Here is a 23,802-nt window from a genome sequence, read left to right on the forward strand (position 1 = left end):
ACGTGGAGCAAAGTACAGACATCCTGGCAGGCTTGTACACCTCTGAAGACATGATTGTCCTATTGACCATCCTATCAGCTGTGTGTGTGTGTCTTTGCTGTACTTATTTGTTCTTTTTACCCACCCTGTAAACTTCAATATCCTGACCTACATCCCAAAATTAGGTAATTGAGGAAACTCTGTCTCACATAATGAGGAAGTATATAGGTGATAGTTTCAGTCTGGTCAAAAGGCTGGATTCAGATATCTTACACAGGGTATAGAGAGGTACCTTTATATTCTCCCACTGCCTTGGTGGGTGTGAAGTAGCATCCTGATGAAAACTTTTGTTTTCACCCCTACTGTGGCAGAATTAGGTTCCTTCAGTTTTTCCTGTTGAACTTGCTATCTGCTCTGTCTGGAAAAGACATTTGAATTGACACAAAATCAAAAATAAACTCTATATGACAATTGTAAGGGCATTAATTTAAAGATAAAACCAGTTTGAGTTGAATTCATAACAAGAAGAGATATTAATAGTGGCTTACACTCAGGCATTCCATAGCCTGGAGTCCTGGCTAGGCTTCCTGCAAAAATGGTCCCTCAGCATCAGAGTTCTTCAGTGGCTAAGTGTCTGGAAAGAAAGAGTGTTTGGAAGCGGAATAAAACATTCATGCAGAAAACACTGAACAATCCTGCTGTAAATATAATAGGTGAGGCATTCACAAAAATCCACCAATTAAAATGTGTAGGAGAGGTGGAATTTGTCAGCTCTCCCTGTCAGCCCCAGAGAGTTTGCAGGTGGTTTTGGCTGAGACCTTTAGATATTATCCACCATCACCTCCACATTTTTGTAGAGGCAGGGCTTTCCAGAAATCTGCTCTTCATGAGATTAGCCAAGTAATGACAGCCATGAAATCCTATATTGACTCCTGGGTGGTGGTTGTGCTCCACACTCAGCCTAGTCAAATTGTCTGTGATATTCATTGCATTGCACACTCATTAAAGGATCCAGCTGAGAAAAATACCTGGGGCTTTCTGAGTCTGCTCATGGTTCATGGTGTTTCTCAAAGGCTGTAATCTTGAATGCACTTTCAAAATACCATGGCTGCATTTTCAGAATCTGCTTCTGCCCTGGTCACCATGGTGTCAGGTGGAGGATAAAGCCTTTTGTGTAGCCTACAAATACATGTTTATCAAATGCTGCCTTGTTTAGCCTATAGGTACTTGCATAAACTGAAATTTTCTAGGGTAGGCTCCAGGAAGAGAACCTGGATAAACACAGCAGTTCTCTGTCTCCAACGAGCTAGCAAACATCAGCACTGGAGATTAGAGAAGTGCCCTGCCAAACACGGCGTAGAAGGTTCATGCCCAATCTTGTACCACATTTAATGTTTTGATGAATGATTGGTCACAAGGGAAAGAAGAAATATTATGCTGCCCTTCAACTGACAAAGGCTAACATAGTATTTCAGAAACAAGTGGTACATCTAGTAGTAACAATGTGTCCAGCCAGATACACAAAAGCAGAAACCACTTTTTCTGACTGGACTTGGGAGTTCAGCCCTTTCTTGGTACAGATTCTCGAACAACAGAAACATTTTCTGTGTATGGTGCTACTCTGCATGTGTCCTGTATAATCAGGAGGCATTCAGCAGGAATAGTCCTTCTCCTTGTAACTTTCAGTAAGACTTTAGCCTATTTTTAAATCAATTAGGGAAACTTTTGGCTTAAATAAAACTAGAATGAAGTTTACAGCTTTACATCAGCAGGCAGGTAGACTTCCCCTCTACAGTGTCTAAATGGAACTCTCCAAGAGAGTCTTGATGACTTTCTTCTAAGAAAAGTGTAAGTGCTTATAAACCTGCACATAGCAGGAACCCTGCCATCAGTTTTCAGATGCCTGGATAACACCTTAACATCTGCTTAACTGCTAACAAAATCAATTCTAGTCAATTAAACAGAGAACCAGAAAAAGTGTCCAGGGACTCGCTACCCAGACAATTGAACTATTTTGCTATTAATCCATGTGGAATGAAGATTACCATTTTAGACAATCCCCAGATCTATAGCTAATAGAGAGTCAGGTGCAATACACACACAGCTTGGACGTAGGTACTGTGCACTGGAATTTAGTGATATGGAGCCTGTACAGTTGGCATTGAGGTTAGGCAGAAGTCCTGAATGTGATTTATTTATTCATATTGTTGAGAAAACAAACCCCAAAGAACTTAACACTGTGTTCTACTTATAAATTATTCTGTTCTGGTCCAGGTCTCATAAAGCCTAGAGCTCACTGGCTTATGTACAGCCAGGAGGGACTACCAGTCTACAAATGCAAAATTATCTTTGTAAATTAAAGCACAATGTCTTGGGGTGAGAGAGGGGGGAAAGTAAAAAACCAACCAAACAGAAGCCAGATACAGTGAATTTAGCACAAATACAACATCTTTGTCAAGAACAATCAGCTGTACCAGTTCAACGTGGAGTGTAGGGAACAGTCTAGAAAAAAGGGGTCTGGAATACAGGTGCAAAAATAGGTATTAATCTTAATGGTCTCACTGTCTTGTGAAAAAGGTAAACAGTGGCTCTATGAATAAGAAAAAATTTTGTTGGCCTAAGTAAAAACTTTGCATTAAATTGTTAAAATTTTTTTCTGTGTTGGGGAAATCCAGGGAAATTCCTTCTTCCTTCTGATTCTTCCCTTTTGCAAAACACTGTGAAGCAAGTGAAGAAAATTCAAAGAAAAATAGAGAGACTAGAACACAAAAATGTCTAGAAATATTACCTCTGTAGAGGTTAATTCTGTGTAGAGGTTAATCTCTGAAGACTAAGTCATCAGATATGGAAAAACTAGCAGGAGATTAATAATCTGTTTTCCGTATTGGCTTTACATAGGATCAAGTGTCACAAACTTCCTGCAGCACTGGATCATATTTCCTACTGAATCTGAAGATGTGCTGAGGGGACGAGGATGGTCCTGTTTAGAGCATGCTGGACAGTAGCTGTGAGGAGCAGCATCAGCACACTGATATGGGTGATGATCCTTTGAAAAATCACAGCTTATTTTCTGTGATTTCTAGATATATTTCCACCTCATTGGTGTATGTCTGAACTCCTGCTTGAACTAGTACCTGACTCTTTATTCACACTTAGAGAATCTCTCTGCTCAGTGGTGATTTCTTACCTTTTTTTTTTACACTCAGTTAACTAATTAATTGAAACCTTAGTGTTTGTTAACTTTTCCTATTGTGTGGCACTTTAAGTCACACACACATTACAAAATCTCTGGTATCTAGTATTCATACAGTTGCATCAGTTTGCTGTTTGGTTCCCAAGACAGCACACTCAGTTCTACAGACTAGGTTCTTTAATCCTTCAGCAATCAGGACTTTTTCTTCCTCATGGGAATGTAAGACTTTTTCCCTCTACAGTGTTTAGGAAGTTGACAGTGTAGATTGTGGCCCTAATCCACAGGGGATTTATCAACTGCCTTTTGACAGGTAAAAAGGGTTTAAAAATGGTGGGAACATCCTGAGTACTGAAATGTGAGAAAAGCAATAGCATCTCAGTCTCTCTCACATTCAAGGGTAGACAACAATTCTTAACCCATTACTTCTATTACATTCTCTGCAAAATCACCAGAGAACAGATAAACCTGCTGTGTTGTTCTGACACTTTGAAGATCAGGTTTCAATTCTAGTTTCACAAAGACAGGAAGGACTGAGAATTCCTGAGAGGCAGGGAGATATGTTCTTCCTCTCTCTCTTTCTCTCTCTCTCTCTCTCTCAGTCTCTCTCTCTATGGAGCAGCCCCCTCTTCCCACTGGAAATGGGGAGTTGTGAACAGCCATGTACAGAATGAGCTGAGCAGATTTCAGCTATTCCCCAGGAAGACACCAGTCTCCCTTGCTCTGGGATTTTTTTTTTCTGCAAATCCTACATGGGGTCTTCCTGTTGCTTATGAGACAATTATATAAAGGAAATAATAAATAAATACCCAGAAACAGACTTGTTACTATTCTGACTGGCTGCTGCCAATTTCCAAAAAATAAACTGTTCACTTGTAAACTATTGAAACTGCAGTCTGCTCTTACATAGATTAACTGGTAGATGTAAATCTCACATGGATCAGCCTCCAGAGAAAGAAACTCATTGCATATCAGATGCAGTGACTCAGTTTGCAGGTCCTCATGTTTCAGTGCCCGCCCTATGGCTTTCATAAGTATTACTTTATTTTTTCAAGAGTGTTGTGTGCTATTACAGTCCATTTCAAGTAAACCTTTTGCACTGCGACTGAGTAGAATGACTGATTTATGTCAAACTGCTCAGGAGTGACGGCAAGGCTCTCAGCATCTGCTCCTTGATAACCTCCAGATACGATGCATGAGTTGAGCTACATCATGTAATCTGTGATATGTAAAACGAGGAGAGTGGTATCATGCATTGCCAATGTGGATTTTTGGGGATAATTTTATTAGCACTATGAAGTTCTGAGACTACAGAGCTCACAGCAGTACAGATATCTAGACAAAAATCTTGCAATAGAAACCACACAACTCAAAGAGCAGAGCTGTCTTTTTGTTTGCTAAAGAAAAAAATGATCTTTTAAGTCAAGAAGCAATAAAGTTGAAAGTTTTTTGCTAAATTATGTTTCTTCCTTTATTATCTCTATTTTTTAAAATATCAATAAATTTATCCACCTTTCTTTGTACTTGCATTCTAATTTTTTTTTTATTTTTTATATATATATTTTTTTTTTTTTTTTGAGATTTTCTAACAAAAGAGGCAGGTAGCATTTTGCACAAACCAGACATATGCCTCTGTTAACAGTGCTGCTTGTTAGGCTAAAAACAACTTTGGTCTTCAACTGAAGAGGAAGTGTTCTCAAAAAATGCCCATGGGTCTCTGAAAACAGCATTTATTTTTACTTAGTGTGTCTGATTCTGATATTATTTTGATCAAAAAGGACAGACACAGCAAGACACAGAAAGGCTTTTAAAATCATCTATCTTTTTGCTGTATACATAGGCTCAATATAAGAATCATCATTGTTAATCACCAATGCTTTCTCTGATCTCTTCAACCAACAGGAATTTCTCTTGTTACTTCCTTACACCTGCTGCAAAATGTCCATGAAAAATGAGAAGGAATCAATCTATGCTCCAGGTTATGCCCTTCTCAAAAGCAGCTTACCCACATTTGGTAGTAGAAGAGGCTTGATTGACATGGGAAATGCAACCCCAAGCTGGTTTCACTAAGTGCCAAGTGGGACAAAGGGAGTTTTTGACAAAGCCTTAGAGGAATGGAACAGAAATGGCCAAGTCACTTTGTTTGAGTCATTGCACAATCCTTACATGGTAGCTACTTCAAATATATCCTTAATGTAACAGGAGAACATCAGACACCCAACACTTTGATAAACAGACCTCACCACATCCTGATTTGCATCCAGACTCTAGAGTTAAGCTCTGTTCATTCCTTTTAGCTGTGGTTTCTTCAGTTCTTGGAGGAAAGAAAGGAGTTGTTCAACTGACATGATATTTTGCAAGACAAGTCCCCAAATTACAAGAAGTTGAGCAACATTTTGGCAAAGATTTTGGCATTTTCTTTCCTTCTTTCACACATTTATCTTTGTCCAAAGTAGATCTTCTCCATGACTCTCTCGTCTGCACAAATGACTCTGTTTGCTGAAGGAGTCTTCACCTACTTATAATCCATCCTGAACTTTGCAGCTTCCTTTTTGTATAGTTTTCTGTACTAGACAATGTTTTTTCCCTTTTTTTTCCCCCCCCCTCTGATGATTTCTTCTGCCTGTTGAGGTTTTTTCCTCCTTTATTTTTTTCCCATCAAGACATGACATGGTTCCTCTAACCCTCCAAAGGCTTTAGCAATTTTTAAAAATTATTAATGCTATTATTCTTTTTCTCCTTAGCATGTCTCCTTAGACAGACTTTTACTAGTAAATTTCTGTGTTAATCAAAAGACAAGCAAGCATTGACAAAAGCCTACAAACAAAAACCACAAAGCTAGTTTCCAGTTTTTCCATTTCCAGTATATTTTTTGCATTATTGGTAGTTCTGAGAGTGCACAGGGTGATTTCCTTATCTGTTATCCTTTGAGAATTACATCACTGAACAGCAATCTGAATTTCTCAGAAATTCTGTGGGAGAAGTTCAGATGGAAGCAGGAATAGGAATATCATAGTTATCCTGATCTATCTTGTACTGTACAGAACAGTACAAGCTGCAATGTTTAGGGGTGAACCCATGCCACAGACAATGGAAGTCATTAAGTGAGACCTGAGTATAAGGAATATAAAGAACAGACCTACACACTGAGAACTCTTCTTCAGCATGTTTGGACAGTGTGATTAATGGCCACTGTTGAAAATGCAGTTTATGAGAAAACAACACAATCACTTTTCCAAAGCAGCTAACTACCTCTTTTCATGTCCAGCAAGAAAGGAGCAAAATGTTATTTGAAACAGAAAACAAGCTGAAAGGCTACATAACCAGATTTGTAGAAATGAGGCAGAAATCCTTGTTTTGAGAATACGAAGTCCTGTACTTCTACAAGAGTTCTTTGTGCTTGCAGATGTGCATGTCCACATGTACTTTTGAACATGCTTGTCTTCAGTGACATATCAGGAGTCTGGGTAGCAATTTTCAGAAATACATTAACATTTGAACAGTTTGGCTTGGTATCTAATATGCTCAGCAAAAAAATTACCAGGCAGAGAAGGATTGGGTTTTATTATATCAGACTATATATCAGCTTTAACTAATAACATTTCTTTTGATAGGATAGGATCACAAATATTTTATATTGTATACACTTCATATACATACCTTTACACAAATGATGAGTACTGAAATATGTACTCTGTTGACTGTTTTTGATATAATGTACAAATCTTTAATTAATTGCTTCTTTAGATTGCTGTTTACTTGTAAGGGATTATAGATGGTACAACTATCATTCAGCATATTTATTATTCTCTCAAGCCTTTGTGTTGATTTTTAAAAACAAGACCATGGCATGAAAAGCATAAGTGGTTTTCTTATTTCAGTTTATAATTTAACTGAACTTGTGTATAATCTAAAATGTTTTTTCTTAAAAAATATAAAACTGCTTTTGTTTGTAGAATTTTCCATGGACGTGATCCAAATGAGCATTTGGAATAATCAGTAATAGTAGTAAAATCAAAATAATGTGCTTTGATCTTACTGAAACAGCTAGTTTCACAATTTAAAAAGAAAAGGAAAATAATAATGGAAATATTATTGTTTTATACCCATTTACATCAGTAGGGAATTTCTTATTCCAAGTTTTGTCTAGTCTTTACCAAACAGTACTCAATTAGCATTGCATAGATAGTCAGTAGTCCTATCTTTCAAAAGCTTGTTGTACAGAGCAGCTTGGATGACAGGTTTTAATTAAGCAAAGTTCCATGGCTATTTTACCCTTTATTTTATTGAAACCCAGTTCATTCTAGGCAATGCCTACAGAGATATCACTGGGGATTTACTCCAAATTAAAGTTCCTGGCAGCACATGCTGCATAATGCTTCATGGCTAAGACCTCCAAGACATAGAGCCCACACCCTAAAGAGTCAAAATCCCAGGCAGTGGTGGTGATGCACATGGATAACCCATCGTGACAGGGGTGGGCTAAATGGGAACCAAGGCAACCTTGTGATCTGGATTCCAACAGCCCTTCCTCCCTCATTTCTTTTCCACAGCAAGGGCAACATGGTAATCCCTGAGGGAGCAATCTGATGCTCAAGAATTCCTAATGCACAGAAGCTGCACTCAATCTGCTCGTAAATCATGAGTGGTTCCCCAGTGGGCACTCCTTGGCAGGGGCTACACATATTTATATGCTCACACCCATGTGTTCTGCCATGTATGGAGATGTAGAGTCTGAGGTGAGAGGACTGAGCAGCTACAGAAGAACCCAAGGATCTGTGAAATATCATAATTTTTGTCTGGGGTATTGTTCAGCCAACAGGAGACTCTCCACAAAATGACTTTCTTAAAAAAGCCTGTAAATATATTGCAGCACCTGAAAGCTTGCTGTGTTTGCAGAAAGAAAATGACACTGTGTTGTTATCTGTCTCTTGATCTACTCATCAATACTCATTAATATTTATATAAAGCATTTTAACCTACTATCAACTAAATTAATCACAAAATCACAAACCACTTTACTGCAGGGCATTTTTAGTCTTCAGTGGAGGGACAAGAAGGACAGTGTTGCTGAGAAGTGCAACTGAGGTTCAACCTCATTGTTCTTCCATGTGCTAGCTACCATCTCTTAGTACACTGTCACTCAATATAACACATGACTATCCACTTAACCTAACCTTGGTTCTGACATAATGCCATGAAATCACCTTTTCAAAGCTCAGCATCTCTCATCTAACAAAAGCAGCCTTCATCACCAGTACTTCTGTTCAAACACATGTGGAAATTAAATAAAAGGAACAGACCCTCAAAGAGAGAAAAATTAATAGAAGGAAAATCTGACTGAGCTCACTGCTTTCTCACATGCTGAGTTTTTTTTTAACTCTACTGTTTGAATCTCATGTGTTCTACCTTTGTTTCCTGACAAAGATTTGAAATAAGATATCCAGAGAAGTTATCAAGCCTGTGTAATATGCTACCTGCTTATGGGTTTGGTTAGGTTTTTGTTTGTCAATGTTTTTTAGTTTGTTTACTTTTTTGTTGGAGTTTTTGTTTGGTTGATTGATTGGGGTTTTGCTAGACTTCTCTATGTTTTGTTGCTATGTGTGCTTAAAATTTTGTGGATACCTTAAGCTGAAAAATTGTGTGTGTTTGCTGTTTGAGTGAAAGGCTACATCCTCCCTTCTGTATCACACTTTCCAAGCAGTATTTGCACTGGCCAGAAGTATCACCATGTCATGCCTCCTCCCATTTTACGTTTTTCTGAATTGATGGGTTGAAAACCCCACCACTTAGGGCAGTATTATTAAAAGTACAGAGTGGGAAGGGATGATCATTAACAGGTACACACAGATCAGTCTTGGATTTCTCACATCCCTACAGCTTCACCTGTACACTTTTGGTACACTACAAGAGCTCATGAGACCTTGTCTGCCCACATTTGTACAAAGGACAAGAGGCCATGGACACAAGTGGCAACAAAAGAAATTCCAACCAGACATTAGGAAAATGCATTTCATAGTAAGAGTGGTTCAGCACTGGTGCCAGCTGCCCACAGAAGCTGCAGAAACTCTCTTCCTTGAGGTTAAAATAACTATAAAACCTAAATGGACAGATATGACTGAAGCAGGCCTTGCTCTTGAAAAATAGGTTGAACTGGAATCCTTCATTCCAACATGAATTAATGTTTATCCCTATGGTTTGAGAATCAGTCTGTACTGGTGGATTGCAGAAATAAAGCAAGAGTGCAAGCAGGTTTCTAAGAACAGGACAAGTATGCTCAGGACTTGACACCTGCTACTGCAGGAAGGATGGGAGGTAATATTGGAAAAGAGGCTCTGGACTGTCAAGAGATTGGGGTGGGAGAAGGTGAAGGGAGAGAAAGTTAAAGCCCTATCCCAATCAGGCAAAGGGTATGGCTTTTCCTGATTGGAATATCAGACCCCAGCATGAGGGAAGCAAGGCAGAAACCAGCAGGCACACTAATTACATATAAACTGATTCCATCTCAAGACCTCTAGATAAAAATGTGAGATTGGTGTTTTTCACAAAGTTCAGAATGAAAATGCAAACTACCAGTCACAGAGAAAACACTGGAAGCATAGTGTTTTTTAGCTAAAGCTCAGGATAAGTACATAAGTGTAGAGTATGTTGGTTTTTTTTTTAAAGTGAATGCATCTCAAGAAGAAGTTCAAGTATGAGGGGACGAAAGCAAACACAAAAGATTTAAAGACATATAGGAATTTTTTGCAACCACATTTTTGGTAACAAAAAAATTCAGGAGAGAAAGAAAACAGGAGTGAACACAATGAAGGAGAGTGTGTAGTATGCTCTGAGAACAAAGACTGTCAAAATTAAGAGAGCTGATATAAACAAGAACATAGAATTACAGAATCACAGAATGGTTTGGGCTCTAAGGAACCTTAAAGATCATTTAATTCCAGCATCCCTTCCACGGGCAGGGAACCTTACACCATATCACATTACTCAGGACTCCATGTAATCTGGCCTTGAATGCTTGTCTAGGGATGGGTCACCTGCAACTTCACTGGACACCCCTTTCCAGTGCCTCACCACTTGCACAGTAAAGAATTTCTTCCTGATATCCCATCTAAATCTACTGCTTCAAGCCATTAAGATGAGTGACAAAGAGGGAAAAAGTCATCTTAGATCAAGAAAACAAGAGGCTATTTATATAGACTGCGTGTTTGAATTGGGTTGGGCAGGAGTGAAATCATCCCAGGGCACAATTTATGACTGGGTGAGGTTCCAGATAATTTGAAAAGAGCAAATGAATTTGAAAAATGGAATGGGAGCAGCTAGGACACTGGTGACTAGCCAGCTTAACATAAATTTTTTGGAAAATGCTAAAATAAAAAGTTGATCTATTATAAACATCCCAAGGATAACACAGAAATAAGTAACAAGCAATGCAGATTTGTCAAAAACAATTAAAAAAAATTCCTGTTTTTTACCTATAACAAAAATAACAGTTTTGACAAAAGGAAAGATAAGCTAACTCAGGGAAGGTCTGTCTGAATCACCTACATTAGTAAAAATGTTTAGATTTAGTATCTGTTAGGTAAAGGCTAGTTGGAATAGGAAAGTCCAGATTTGTCAAGGATTTACTGTCACACTGTGTATGAGGTTGTATTTCAGGAGGGTCTGTCTGTGATTTAGGACTAACCAGTGTTTGTATTATTGGAGTACTGAGGATTCACATTTGACAGCAGTTCCTGATAAATGGATTTTTGTGAGTAAGTTACAAAATACTGTGCAGTTGTACACTAGGAAAAATTGATTGCAGGTTTTCGGAGAAGGTATTTGTTCTTAACACTGGTCATAAACTGTGCCCAAAGCAGAAAAAAATCTTCCAAATTTACTGCCATATCCAAATGAAGTTCCATATTTGAGACAGAGGGAATAATCCTTTCACTTCATGGGCTGCAGGCAAGTTCTCAGCTGTTTCCCAGGCGACCAATGGAGAGTGCAAAGAGCTACAAGCAGGCCAGATGTCTAGAAAATATGAACTGTCATGAAAGAACTGTATGTTTTTATTCTTACAAAAGAACAAAGTCTATGGGGAGACATGATAACAGCTTTCAAAAATGCAAAAGAATATTGCAAAAAGGGGAGGTGATAATTTCTCCTGTGGATAGAACAAAAAAAATGATGGTTTTAAACTACCAGCTGGTACATTTGAGATGGACACCAATACTTATTTTGTAATGGTGAAGACAGCTAGGAACAGGTTATCTCAGGAGTTTGCCAAATATCTCTGTCAACAGCTGTAAGACAGAATTGGGGATGTTTTATGCCTGTGTGTTTAGGAATAGTTGATCCTGACTTGGAACAGAAAGGTGACCTATTTAAGTCTTTTTCATCCCTCTTTTCACACCTTTCTTTCTCTTATTCTATGAGAAGCATACAATGATACAACTGACAAACATCTCCAACTGACCCTTTGATTTGAAAAACAGATAATAACAGCAGGAAAAAAGGCACCATGATTACTTGTTTGAAATCAGAGCCTCTAAAGAATGAAATGCAAAATGTTCTATTTGCTTAAAATATTGAGATATCTTTTAAGGAATGGTCCCTTCTTGAGTGATTCCTCAAACCCTTGTAATCATGAGACATCCCATAGGACACAAGGTGCACCCTAAATTTGTGTACAGGTATAAGATTTTGTACAGCCATGGGTATGGGCTTTTGAAGAGGACACAGTTCACCATCTTTACTGTAGGTCAGGTATTAGGAAAGAGATCTGGCCAACTTCTCTTTGTACATGATGCTCCATTTCTCTGAATGTCTCCTTACCCCACTTATTAACAGGGGTAATAATATTGAATATCTCCAAACTCTGTGCCATGAGCTGAACCTCTCACCTCTAATGAGAAGAAAGAAGACAGTGTTTAGTAGTTGTGTAGTCTTTGGTTTGCAAAAAGAGTAAAACTCCAGTCACCTTCCTGCTGTGGTAAAAGGTTTTCCTTTAAACATTGTTATGATGCCAAAAAGTAATGCTAAAAATTAGTAACTTCAAATTTAAAGCTAAGCACAACGGGTATCAAACCCATTATGTGGACTTTAATGAGTCCACATAGTGGGATCTTCTCTACCATATAAAAAAAACCTTTATTATTTGCTGAACTACTAAAACTGTAACTTAGAATCAAATACCCAACTGATAGCTGTGTTCTCTTTAACCCCTGTATCATGGCTTTTCTTGAGGCCACTTGTGTGCATACAAATAAGCATATCTTGCAGAATCATGGCCAGTGTAGAAAGATGATTTTCAGATGTAGCATAGATATAATCATAGTTTAGATAGAAGTAATTGATAATAAGTATTTGTTAGCAGAAAAAACACTGTCAGCCCTGCAAACACTTTCTGGGTCAGTAATTCACTGTTACAAACTGTGGTCTGTGGTTTTTGATGAAATTTTTTTTAACTGTGCAAACGCCTTATTTTGCAGGCAAGAGAAATTAGGGTCAACCAGTTTTCTTCTGACAGTTTTTAAAGTGTAAGGCAACTCAGCTGAGTTTTTAGACCAAATAAATAGAAATAAAAGCCTGTTGTTTTAACAGTGAGGATGTGTGGGTTTGCTCTGTTGCAGTGGAGTCGTTGCTGACAACAGTAAATTGATGCTTTCAATCCCTCCACCAACCAAAATTTTGGTTAGAAAATTTGAATTACTATTAGTTTAAATAGGAGCTGGTTAGAGACTTATGGACAGAGGAGCTGTATCTCTGACCTGGCTTCCCTCTGCAACAGCAGGCATCTGTGGAGAGAGAAAAATCCTTTCCTGTTGGTAAAATGAGCAAAGACAAATAGCAAATCTAATATCCCCTTCCTCCTGCAGCCTGGAGTGTACCTTCTGAAAACCTGAGAGGACAGGTGATTCCCCTAAGGGGAATCCCCAGAGGGGCAATCCTGTTGAAGGCAAATGGAAATCTTCATGGACACCAAGGAAAGAAAGCTGAACTTTAAAAATAAACAGATATTGCCTTACTTTATTTGTTTTTTGTTTGTTTGGTTTGGTTTATGTTTATGTTTTTTGTTTGCTTGGTTGGTTTTGGGTTTTGTGATTGTTGGGTTTGTTGTTTTGGGAGGTTTTTTGGTTGTGTTTGGTTCACTGTTTTTTTTGGTATGTGTGTTTTTTGTTTGGTATCTGCTTGGTTTTTTGATGAAATTTTTTAGATGAATGGGATTATTGTGGGAAAAACCATGTAGGTTCTAGGAATTACCAGTTAGCTGGAGACCATACCTCTGAGGAAATATTCTAAATATTTTAGAATTTAAGTTATTTTTTCAAGTTTTTCTTAAAAGAAAATTAAATAAAGAATTACTATATAATTTTTGACTGGTATATGATCACTTCTTTTGAAGACCTGTTCATGATGAGCAGGCAGGTGAAGATTTGCTGGGAGTAGAAGGGAGTAAAAGAAAAATTCAGTTATCTTCTTAGAAGGATCATACCAAGACAACACAGCTTTTATTTTGGGGTATTACAATGAGCCCTGGAGCTACACCCACCAGTCTAGCTCTCTCCCTGCATGGAACATGGTCTATTTCTACTCCAGGAGAAGAGTTCATCTCTGATATCTGAAGTCTACAGATGCTCCTTCAGACCTCAGCACACTGACCAAGGTAGTGTTTGTCTCATGTGAAAATTTTGGTGGAAAATCCAATTGTAATGCCAAGATGCCAGGAAAGTTCTCCTCCTAGCAATGTGTTGCAAGCAGCAGCCATCAGTCTCCTCCAACAGAACTGCTCTGGTGGTGATTGTCACTGCTTTCAGGGGAGGGTCTGCTGGCTTGAGCATTCCTTTGCAACACAGAGTGATGTGCTGTGGTGCTGCAAACACAGGAGGCAGAGCATTTATTTTTCTCCCTTCTTTTCCAAGACTCTGACCAGTGCTTGAAGAAGGCATGCAGCCCTTTTAACAAGCTAACATTTATAATGTGACATTGTTAATCTTCAAAGTAAAACCTTGCTAAACACTGCATCAACTGCTCTGAAAAACGTTTATTTCTGGGGTTCAAATGCTTTGCAAATGGGTGTTTACAGACATGAAGGGTATCAAGATCAAAGCAGAAGATGATGCTTCACAAATCAAGCATAGAAGTACTTTGCTCTTCTTCAGAAATTTCTCCCTTCTGAGTACCTCAGACCATTTTATAAACAAGCATTAATGAAACTTCAACTCACCTCCTGTGTTGGTTATGCACTCATATTAGGCTGGGTAAGTACATAGCTAGAAGAAATAAATGTTCTACAGCAATGACAAATTATATGCATTAGAGATGGAAACACTCTGCTAAGAGGCTGGTAAGCCACTGAGTTTGCTGCCTTGGTCTGAAAGCATGTATTCTTCAAATTTGGTATAGTTTCTCCTCTCAACCTATTCTGATTTTCCACAGCTCTGTCAGTAACAGTTCCATTCTATCACTGAGTGATATCCTCAAAAATCCCTTGATTTTTGTGTTTTACAGATTCCTACTAAAACTCTTAGTAGTAGAAGTCAGTCCTTGCTCAAGTATAACTTTTCTTTTGTCACCAGCTAGACTCGCCATGCTTTGTTGCTGAGCTGCCCTTGAAGAAAATGATTTTGTGACCAGCTGATCAGGCTATTCCTTCATTAGCATATCAATTTGAATGTCATGGATAAATAAATGAAAGATCAAAGGAAAAGCTGTTTCAGAACAAAAAGGGGAGGTGTAGTTTTCTATTTGAGTAATGATTTATTAACTGAAAGTATTATCAATGGGCACCTTGAACTTCAGCCTATTGCTGACGTTTTACCACATCTGTGTAACTGTGATAAGACACTACACAGCTATCTTTGCATGCTATTTTTCTCAGTAATGAGAAATCTGTCATAAACTGCCAATCTGAATACCTAGATTGTACCACACTACATGAGTTATTACATTTTGCTTAACACAGGAAATCAAATTCATCTGGAAGTTATCTGGTGCTTGTAGGCAAAACATTTTCATTAGGCTTCTTGGCAGATGTTAATGATGAATTCTAAAAAATGGATAATTTTGACCTAACTGATCACTGTGTTATATGTGGAATATATGGATATATGTGGAAGATGCAGTATATGCATATATATATATGTGTGTGTGTGTATGTGTGTGTGTGTGTATATATATATGTATATATGTATACACACACACACACACACATATATATATATATATATATAAATACACCATAATGTACAGACTATGGAATTTAATCCATGTAGACCCCATAAACATTAAAATTAGTCAGTTATATACTGTATCTTTAGTTAGCTCAAAGAGAACTAGACATTATCTAGTGCTGTTACTTAATTCTTTGTGAAGAGTGGCAATTTGAAATACATCTGATGAAAGGATATTACCGTGCTATGAAAAAATTAACAACATGTCATCTGATACTCCTGCTATTACACAAAAAAAAATATTCCCCTGTATTTTTACATCTCCCTTGGGTGTAAGAAAGAGCTTCCCTCTGCATCAGGTTTCTAAGAGCTAGGCAAGGCAATCATTCTGGCTGGCTGTGTTGCATAAACATTCTGCCTATCAGCTGCAATGAGACAGCAGATAACAACTTGAAGGAGAGTTTCATTTTATAGTGTTCACTGCATTCATAGTACTCATTTTCATTTTCTTTCTTAACAGCAAGGATGTTAAGAAAATTATCAGGATTCAAAATAAGCAAAAAAGGTTTCTGCTAGAATAGTGTCATGGAGGTTTTTTTTCTAGGAAATCATTATTTTTTCATTTATTAGTCATTCCAACTATCAATCTGAATTCCCTTTGTTTTGGAAACATCAGTTGCAAGTACTCTGGAAGAAATTCTTGGCAATAACTGTTATTAAGAACACATTAGCTAACAGCAATGTCAGTTCTTCTGATTTTACAGATGAAAAATAAAAAAAATAAAACCAAAAAAGAGTTTCCATTAGAAAGAGATGTCTCCCAACCACCGAAGTAAAATGACTTGGAACTGCAATGATAAAAGATTTTTATTGTAGGCATTGTAAGCACCATTTTTTTTGTTTCACTTAAGAACTCCATGTGCCAAAGCAACAGAAGTTTTTATGTCAATGGTGATAAATCTTTTTTCAGTCCCATAGCAAAACACAGAAACATTCTGTTTCATGATTTCAACCACAGGGGCAAAAAGGCTAGCAGAGATTTTTCCCACAAACAGCTCTCGCAAGAAAATTTTAATCTCTGCTGATAAATCAGAGTGTTTTGATGATTAGCACATCACTTTCAGACTGACTGCCTTCTACTTGGTTTGCTGGCTGGCCACTGCACAGGACTTTTTCTTGTGAGATAACTAGATAAATGTCTGGCTAGTAAAAAGAACTGACTGTCAGGCAAATAACATAATGTTGAAATTATCATATTGAGGATCATATCTTGAACCCTACGTGCTCTTTTTTTCATCCATGAATCACTCTTTGGATCCCTCTTTTATTTAAGAAGAAATTGCCCAATTACATTATGGGATGTGCTATCCTGAGCCCATTTGACATCTGCTGAGCAGGAAAGCTGAGGCCCTGCCCAGCACAGATTAAGGACTACACCAAGGGATTCAGTGTCAGGTAAGAAAGACTATTTGAGTGAGGGGCTGGCAAGAAACCACTGTAGTTTTGTGATTATCTAGAAAAAATTACCTGGTCAAAAAAAGAGTGCAGTTACTCAAATGCCCACATTTCTCTCCTAGGCTATTTTCAGAGTGACTCTCACTTCCTGGTGACTCTGTGCTTCTGGCAGACTTTCAGGCACAAACAGGCTAAGCACATATTTGATCTTTGTACCCACTGAATAAGAGTGACAGGAACTCCTGAACATATATGGACTCAGGAATACCCAGTGGTCATCAGGAATGTTCCCCAGCATTAAAGATGAAATCAGAGTAAAAGCCATTTGGAATCATAAAATCTCAGCTAATTTAAGCTATATCCTTATTTGACTGCTCAAATGGAAAGGAAAGCTTCAGATTTTATTTTTTTTTTAAATAACCTCTTCCTCTTTTTCTCTAAACCCCCTTTCAGTCACCTCATCTCTTGCTCCCAGACTTCATAGCGTAATGTTTACTCTTCACCCATCCACCAAATTATCTATTTTCTTTTGAACTCACTTCCCTTATGTTTCCTCCTTATTTCACAATGTTAATCACTCTGGACAGAAGTCTTGCCACCACTAGCCAGACCATTTATTTTTGCCACCTGGGATCATTTTAGTGCATTTTTCTGAATTGGCTAAAGTCCACTGTGACTCACAAATTATCCTGTAATAGACTTATTCTAGAAGGATTGCAATCAAAATTTTCTAATAAACAAATACTATATTGAATTGGGTTCATGGACATATTAAATTTCTATTTTAAATAGAGCTTCAATAGTTTTATGATTTGAAGTAAGTGATGTATAGGTATTTTTTTATTGCTCAGCCTCACAGGAACACTTATCAAAAGCTTTACACAGATAGCCTGGTAAAAAGGAGGAGAATTTGATGTCTGTACCTTGAAGAAGATATAAATGCTTTCAAAATGAAGTAGTGTGATTCTGATATAACATGAATGTTACAACATTTCTGAAAGCCATGCTTTTTAATGCCAATTTCCTAGTGGGTTTCCCCCTTCACCCCTTCACCCTCCATCACCCTGCTGTTATGGTGATGTTCATGCAAAGCTTGGACAGAATTACAAAATGGGATTCACGATGGACATTTTAAGGGTGAGGGGGCTGAAGATTTGCTCAGACACAACATTCTGTCCAGGTTCTGCACAGAGGAGAGGCATGTTGTTTCTCCAGGGCTCAGGGCACCTCACTTACAGTTGGGTATCCCTGTGTCCTGGACCTTCTTCTCAACATGGATTTCTTGCTTAACTGCTACACGGAAATAATTCTCTTCACTGAATTCTTATGTGACAAAAAGGGTGGTGATTAGGGTCATCACTCTAATGAGACTCAAAGAAAATTTGGTATGATTTAGTGTATTACTGCACATTATGCTTTCCCATGGTGTGCCTCGAGCCTGAGCCAGCTCTGGCTACACCCACAGCCAGCTGGGTCTGTGTGTTACTGTGTCCATGAAATTTCTCTTCCTTTAGATGAGGTGCATTTCCTAGGAACAGCAGTGCCCTGGCTTTTCACACTCAGAGGATATCTTTGCTGACTGCATGCTATGCTGTATAAAATAACCTTGAACTTCTATCAAAGTTGTGCAAGGGTTTAAGACACAAATATGTGCAAAGGACATCTCTCATGTTGCTCCAGAGACTCTATATATGATCTTGTATTTATCACAGGTAAGACTCCTTACCACAGTTTTACTACAGATAGCTGTGCTTGCTTGTTCTTGCTGCAAGCCCTTCCCAGACAACACTGGACAACACAATGTGCCAGCTGCACTCAATAAAAGCAACTTCCTTATAAGCAGTCCTGCTAGAATTTGAAAAGAAATTCTCTTCTATTTGCGTGGAAATTCCAGTATGCCTTTTGAGAAGACAGAAGGGAAAAGTATTCATCTGGACTTTGTGCTGATCATATACAAAGGGGAGAGTGCTCTGGTGACCCAGTGTTCTCACAGGCTGTGTTTCAGCTGATGTTGAGCAGAGCTCTCACTCCACTGGGCCTGCAGTTGGCTTTCCACACCATCCAGGGAAAGGTGGCCCTGCTCCTGGTGAGCTGGCACTGCCACATTGCAGGAGATTACAGCCAGCTTGCATTGTCTACCACCCTTATTGCCCCAGGGATGAATTCAGGTGGTACACAGGAGAGCAGTGGAGATGAAAGGCTGAAAGTCTTGGCTATTCTGTGCTGTACTTCCCTCTTTTGGAAGATGAAATTAAATATATGCACAGCAACATTTGTGTTCAATGGCAGCTGTGGTTTATATCGTATGCAATAGACAGAGTCTTTTAAGGAATAGAGTCTACATGTATCAACAAGATTTCTATGAAATTCTTACCTAATGTACTCAACTCCAAGCATTTGTAAAATCATTTCACTTAAAAAGCAATAGCACATTTAAGGACTGTCATGTAGTGAACTTTTATTTTGAAATTCTGGAGTGCACATAGTTTGAGCTCAGTCTTGTAACAGCAAGAGCTGGAACCACTTAAACAAAACAACCTAGATTCTCTCATGATCACCTGACTACAGATGTGTATTAAGAAAAATCCCAACTAAAGTATGTATAATGAAGAGCCCTCCGTTAATCAAAGCTGACTACCCTGTCACAGTGTCTATATATATAGTAGATCTCCCTGCCAATGCCAAACTTGCACTCTAAACACTTCTTGCAAAATGCAATGTACTATAAGCACGGCCCTCTCAGTGCTGTTTCTTCTCTCCACTTGTTATTAGAGGAGAACATTTTTGTTTAAGTTTGAAAATAAATTAGTGATTCTCCTGTTCCCTGATGACTCTGTATGCTAGGACCCACTGGAGGGCAAAAGACACAAGTTTCACAACAGCTGAAAGAGTCTGAACAGCAACAGAATAGAGCAATGAAATCTGCATCCAAAAAGCTAATCTTTTATTTGAATTACCCACTTAAAGATTAAATCAACCCCTTTGAATTTCTAAAGGCTAGGGAATAGTGAAAGTTTCAAACTTAATTTTCTGCAGTTTGATAGATAAACTTCTTTATGACAGCCCCAAAGATGTTATTATCACATCTGACACCTACTGCATTTCTTCAATTAATTTTTAGTGCTAACACTGGAAAGAGAACAATTACTGATGTTCTTTAGAAGCACAAAGAGAGATGGATGTAACATAGCAATTATTATACAAGATATCTTTTCACTTACAAATGAAACCTGAATGAAAAAACCCCAAGCATTAACTTGTATTGACCTGCTTGCAAAATTATCAACCCAATCAGACAAAAACACTCAGCCTTAGAAAATGAATAGAATTTTCATGTAAAGTTTTCTACCCAAAGACTTCGGATGAATTGCTGGCAGAATAGCTTTCAGAAACACCACAGACTTCATGGAAAAACCAAATAGGTGCATTTTAACTAATTTACAGCTTCTATCCACTTCTGTGTTTAGGAAAAACAGGGAGAAGCTCAGGAAGCTCTGTTGGATACAAGCTGACTCTGTGCCTGACCTGATCTTGATTCACTAAAGGCTGTTAACACCAGGGAAATATCTGTAAGATTGTTGTTTGTGATTGCTTCCTGAAATAAGTGTACAGAAACAGAATTCAGACCTGCACTTGCATTTTTAAGTAAAAGTACCATTTTTAGAGCTGAACATGAAAGGCCTCATCCTGACCTCTAAATTTACTTTCCCTCCTACTGAAATCATCTCCTTGTCCATAAAATAAGTTCATGAGAGAACAGTTCCAGACACCATAAATTAACTAATCCAAAGGTTATGCACAAAGACACTACAGGGAGTCTGGTTTGCAGTCCACTTCACTCGTGTTTGCAAACGTGTCTCAATATCCACCTAAGGCTATAGACGGAATACTACAGAAGACAGAAGCAATACCTCAGGGATCACCTCAAATTATGTGACTCCATTCCAAGCTTCATCAATTTCATACTTTCAGAGCAATGTAAATCCTCAAATCTCTCTCTTAAGGTTCTGGAGGATTGAAGTTTTATCTGTAAACACACATCAACCATTTTTGATAGTCTAAAATGCTCCACAATTGTCTTTGAGGTTATTTTACATATACTCCTGAAAACCCAACTTGACTACGCTCCTGCTCACTGCAAGCTATCAAGGTTAATTTCTACCTTTGACCTTCCCAGTCATGAGCATATTTTCACTATCAGTAATTCCACAAACTCCCAAAAATTCTTCAGCAATGAGCCAGATCTCAGGCTCACATCTCTTATACCTCCCAGCCCCCACCTGCATCAGCACCACGTTCTCTCAGCCAGCTTGGCTCAACTCTAACTGCTAAATATCTTGATTGCCATGAGATTTCTGTATTTCCCCATAGGTTTTATTCTCTTTCCACAAGAATCTGGGAGATTCAAAGGCTAGTGTTTCAGGAGGGATGTATAACCACTGCCAGGTTCAGTGTAATTACTGGTGCAAAAATGCCATTGTACCTTAGTGGAAAGGAGAGAGAGATGCAGTAGCAGTGCAGAAAACAATCATGGCTGGTGGTAACTGAGTTGTTGACCTTGATCTGTAGTTCTTCACTTTCTTTGGTGCTTAGTTATTTGAGAAACAACTTTGCCTTTTTTAGGCAGCTAAGGGTAGTCAGGTTTTCTCAGGGTAGAGGCTGTGCAGTGATCCATGTGAAGCTGGGAAGCAAAGGACAAAGAGCAGTGTTCCTTTAACTTGGGATTCACTGAGCCAAAATGTGACATAGCCAAAATATACTGAATCTCTGGTTACGATGCAAGGCTTGACTATTGGCTCAGTTTTCTGACCAGGGCTGGGTAGAACTCAGTCCTCTCATTACTTGTTTTTCATCTATCAGTATGTTTCTAGAATGTGTTCTGAGGGTCCAAATCAAAAAAGCTGAATTTTCTGCCTTCCTAGATTTTTTCCCCCCCGTTACTCTTTCCTTATTTGATTGGAAGCTTTACCATAGCACGGACTACCTTTATCTCATGAATGAAAAAAAGACTCTTCCTCGTTTCAGGAAAGAACAGCGAAAATAAATCAGTAAATCAAAAATTATAAAACACCTCAGTGTCATTCAGACCAGAGCAAAATAAAATGCCTGGAATGCTAAATAAAAATCTCCTCTGTTATAGGACATTGTAGAATATATCCTAGCATTTTGGTATGAGTATCTCTGTATCTTGTGAAGGAAAATGAATAGCTCCTTTCTGGGGCCTCCAAAACTTACAGACTTAAAGACTGGCATCTATGAAAATTCCTTTGGGATTTAAAAGTCCTTGGAGGTAATCCTTTTAATTTTTTTTTCCCCTAGACATTTTGAAAGTTTCAGTTTTATGTTTTTTGGGGTTGGAGTGGATGCAGACTTAGAGTAAGCTTTGGCACATGGAGGACATCAGTATGCCAAGAAGTTTCCAGAGATATTTTCTCCATTTCCTCTTAGGAAAGGCCTGGCAGTCACATAAGATCATCAGATCTTTTACCCAACATCTTAGTGCCTCTCTTCCTCCTCTCTGCTTGGGGGTACCATAGCTCAGCACAGGTTATTATAGACTATCAGTAAAGTGTTGACAAAAAAAGCACTAATCTGATCACAGTGTCCAAGAGTTCTGGTCTTCATGATTGTATCTGTCATAACCATTCACAGACAGGGAAATAATGTAAGGAGGCTTTTTCTGAAGCAGACACAGAAATTAAATATTCAAATTCCACTGGTTCTCAGTGACATTTGGAGACACCTGTATTTCACACCTCTGGAAATCTGATTTTACATCTGTCTTCTTCCCTGTTTTGAAGAGAGACATGATAAGTGTTTTCTAATTTCCATGCCTTTTAACTTCATTTTAAGATTAGAATTAAAATATCTGCCCTTCCCTTTCAACACTGCAAAAAAGAAATGTCTTTCCTTGCCCTTCACAGTTCTTCATCATATCACCCAGGCCACCTCAGTGCTACTGCAGAATAGTTGTAAGTATCTTTTGGTGATTTCTTTGAAGATATGATATATGACACCAGTCTTCCAGGTAACATTTCAAAATGGGGGCAGATCACAGCACAAAGTGAATTTTTCACTTTACAGGTACTATATAATTTAAACTTGCAGTTCAAACTGCTTAGGAGACACAGACTATGGTGACAGCACTATTAGACTCCACCCTTGCTCCCAGCTGGAAGTAGCAAGGTAAGCAGAAAAAAAGAAGGTGATCAGGTGTGATCTCAGTCATTTAAACAGTGGAGCCATGCCTAATTAACCTCCCTGTGATACTTTAAAAATCAATGGCCATTTTGTATTCATTCATTTGCAATACAAAACAATTAAAGGAATTTTTGGGCTGACACATTCATGCTTTTGATGCAAACATGTCAAGACATGCTTAATTTGAGTAGTATGAACAAGATACAGGTTATTAAAAAAAGATTCAATAGCCAACAAGGTAAAACAAATGTTAAGCAGTATTTTTACATTACTGATCTAATGACAGAGAGCACGATGCTGCTCAGCAGTTCTGCTCATAGCCTGAAGCTTTATTTTCACGCAGCCCCGCTGATATCTGCTTGTGGAATATGATGCTTATTGGTGTGAACAGAGTACAGAATCAGATATTTCCTAATTAAGATACATAGGAGAGAACCTTTTCCCTCCTGACATGCCAATTTGCAGTGTCTCAGGTTCTGTGCCACTGGGCACAAATCTTTCAGCTCAGCAATGATGTGGCTGTCCAGCCCCAAGGACTGTACTTCTCTCCCTAACAAATCTTCATTCTGGGAAATCCATTTGCCAGTCAGATATTGTAGAGAAAATATTCTAAGCCCTCAGTATTTGTCAGATATACAGTTTACTTCTCTGTTAGTACTTGCCTGTACATTTCTAACCTTCCCTGCTGCCCTTCCATTGGGTTGTGGCTTTGTTTGTTTGTTTGTTTGTTTTTGTTGTTTTTGTTGTTGCTGTTGTGTCAGTTTTACATAATCTGTCATGGGAGCTTTGAGGCTTCTGCATCAATTAGGAATTCTGCTTCTC

The 23,802-nt window shown here is 38.3% G+C and overlaps 1 long non-coding RNA gene across 2 annotated transcripts in view; it reads right to left on the reverse strand.

The window, feature by feature from the left end:
* Positions 1-271: 271 nt before the first annotated feature.
* LOC147648547 (uncharacterized) overlaps positions 272-23,802 on the reverse strand; it is a 46,667-nt gene continuing 23,136 nt past the window's right edge. Inside the window, exons 3-4 of one of the 2 annotated variants that reach the window (XR_015281212.1) lie at positions 528-613; positions 272-397 (exon numbers count right to left, since the gene is read on the reverse strand). This is a non-coding gene — a long non-coding RNA (uncharacterized LOC147648547). Of the gene's footprint in view, positions 398-527; positions 614-19,211; positions 22,570-23,802 lie in introns of those variants that run through there. The other variant, XR_015281213.1, reaches the window with a different exon arrangement.

The sequence above is a fragment of the Cyanistes caeruleus genome, chromosome Z, assembly GCF_971803275.1.
Source record: "Cyanistes caeruleus chromosome Z, bCyaCae1.hap1.1, whole genome shotgun sequence".
NCBI lineage: Eukaryota > Metazoa > Chordata > Aves > Passeriformes > Paridae > Cyanistes > Cyanistes caeruleus.